Consider the following 3,192-nt stretch of genomic DNA (forward strand, 5'->3'; position numbering starts at 1 on the left):
GATAAAAAATGAAACTGACAGTGCACACACACACAGCACAAAGCCGGCAGCCTCTGACCTTTTGACAAATGAAGCTAATGGGAAATTCAACCCAAGTTAGTGAGGTAAGCTTGCTAGTATTAAGTCAAAACACACTGACGGCGTCACATGACGGCGGCGTCATTGACATGAGTCAAGTGCCCCCAACACACACAGAAAGCGTCGCGCTGCTGGGCGTCAACCGGAATTCTATTGCACACTCCACTCCGCTAAGTGGCGGTAATGTGACTAGCTGGTTGCCAACCACCAGTTAGAACAAAAGACAAGGAAGAAGACGCAGGAAGAGAAAGAAAACACACAACGCAGGACGACCACGACAACCAGACAACGACGATACCAATGTGAGTTGCTTACGATAGATGGCGCCAAAGTTCTTCTTCTCTGCTCTTCAACAGAGCTGCTACCACGGGAGCTGGGATGTACAAAGTAGGCTTTTCTCTGAAAAAGAAGCGCTTTTTCAAGAGCGGCGACGCTGGAAAATAGGACAATAGCGAGAAGTGCCGCCGCCAACACGGCGCCGGTGTGGGTTTGTGAATAGAGAATAATGGGGGCGTCTGTTTTGATGCGTGTCGTACGGTGCCGGTGTGTTTTGGCCTTTAAAGGGAAATTTCGGTTTATTTCAACCTGTCTCCTATCGTCCTAAATTTGTTTCACGTGACTTGTGACATAAAAATAATAGTTAGCATGTTAGCCATTAGCCTAACGATATGAGGCGGTCTTTGTGGAAAAAAAGCTTGTTTAGTGGACTAACTTTGCACTTGAAGGTTGCCCATTCACTTACGTTTTAATAGGTCTGACGCTACTATGCGCCCTGGCTGCATCTAGGCTAACGGCTAACATGCTAACTATTATTTTCATGTCACTAGTCACTTGAAACAAATTTTGGACGATAGGAGACAGGTTGAAATAAACCGAAATTTCCCATTAATGTCAATGTTACCAGTTAGCTATGGTTAGACTGTTAGATGTTAACAGTAATGTTAAAGTTAACAAGTTGGCAGACGATGTTCGCATTTACAGTGATGTGGAGTTGAAACTCTGCAACAGCTCAAATCATGTTACTAATGCTAACCACTAATTTACTGACTCCTCTTCATCCCCTGTGGGGCACAAGACTGCAATGAGTGCTCTCCATCACATTTTGGTTTTGGTAACATGCTGCACGTCACCCAATAAAGCTGCACCTTCTCCAGTAGACGCCTTAGCTCGCAGGGCCGTGTCTAGTTTTCTAGGGTGTCAATGCTAAATCTTGTTTAGCCCTCCTATCACTCATGAATACACACCAAATCTGCATCATATTACATAAGCATCAGACCAAATGCTTCTTGTCTTAATTTGACTCAGTGGCATTGTTAACAGCAAAATCAAAACTGTCAAAAAATATTTACCACCTGGCCTAAAAACTTTTCTGGGGGAAACCCTGCGATACCTGGGCACACTTTTTATACCAACATCTAAAAAAGACAGCAGTTAAATTACAAAGTGTTGTGCCGTCCGAAAAAATGTGACATCTTCACTTTTAAAAACTCCTTGTTTAACCTCCACAAGCCCATTTAAGTGCAGAAACTGTAGGTGAAAGGTTGTTACCAAGCTAACATTAGCTACCGATATGTTCATTTTTCATTTGTAGCCGACGTTGATCTTTGATGTTATGATAATGACAGTAGCTTATCTTATAGCTAGTGGTCTGTTTTTTCATTATTTTGCACTCACCCTGAAAATATTAAAATGGAAAGTAACTTGTATTTTGAGTCATTTATTAACCAGGTACTTTTTTATTTAGTCATTTTTAACTTTTCATTTCTCACTCTACCCACCACTGCTGATAATTGTCATTGAATGGGCTGATAACGGCCTTCTAAACCTACCAGTGGGTGTAGCAGGCCCCAACTGACCCATATCTGTGAGACTTACAACCAAACAGCCATTTAATGCACTGATCATGTGAAAGAATGTGATCACAGATATTCTAAAACAAAACAGTGCTGTGGTCCTGCAGAAAATACCAACATTTTGCCAGTGAGCTCTCACAATAGCCCGCTGATTTCAGCCGAGGACAAAGGGTTGCTGGGACAAAGATATAATGACAGACGCGATGTGGGCGGTGGTGTGGCTGGTGTTGCTGCTGTCGTCTTAATGGCGGTGCTGTGTTATTGTCTCAGTCTCGCTGTGTGTGTTGTACATACTGTAGTAAGGACCTTTGCGGTGCTGCTGACCACACAGATTACAGGATTACAGCCGTCGCAGACTGTTCGACACCTTTAAGTCAGGCGAAAGCTTGAATCCTTTTTCTGGCAATGGGGATTTATATCATTCAAATCCTCCCTGGAGCAAAGATAAAAAATATATTAATATAATTCCATAAAATTGTCACTGGCTGAAATCACTGTGATGTGTGCAGCCCCGGGAATGTTAATTAACGCTGAGGTCAGAAAAAGTACAGTCAGGAAAAGCGGGGCAAATATTTGAACCAGCGAAGGAAGGTGTGTTTGATTTATCTACCTCGTCACACAGCCTGAACAGACAACCCAAGCAGCTCTCGTGTATCTGTAAACGTGAGCTCTGTATTCTGTGACGGTTTGTCCACGCCGATCAGGTCGTTTATCAAGCGAATTATGTGCATCACGCACTCTATGATGTGTTGTCCTGCACTTTTATCACCCCTGGTAGGAACACATGCTGACACACACACATGTGCACACATAGAGGACTTGTAGGGGTCAGCGGGGGGTTTGCGCAGCTCCATCCAGCAATCCATATCTTATATTTGCCCCAACATGGAGCCATGGAGGGCGGGGTATTTGTCACCCAGATCAGCTCTTAATGTGCGCCATCACGTGACAGAGGCCCTTTGGGTGTCATGCTGGCACAGCAAGCACATCCATCTGAGTTTTAAAGAGACCCCGGCCTCCCTCCAGTAGATGAAATGAAGGGAAGCCCGGGGCCAATTTGTTCCTGGAGAACAAAACACCACGCAGGCTTTCGCTCTAAAGTGGATTTTGATACGCCAGATACACCGCGTTCCAAATTATTATGCAAATTATATTTTTCTCTGATTTTCCTAAATAGTCGATGCAAATGAAAGTCAGCATAATTTTCAAGTCATCAGCTGTTAAAGTTTAATTCAAATGTTATTGAACAAACCTCCCAATG

Source organism: Epinephelus moara, chromosome 23, assembly GCF_006386435.1.
Source record: "Epinephelus moara isolate mb chromosome 23, YSFRI_EMoa_1.0, whole genome shotgun sequence".
Classification (NCBI taxonomy): domain Eukaryota; kingdom Metazoa; phylum Chordata; class Actinopteri; order Perciformes; family Serranidae; genus Epinephelus; species Epinephelus moara.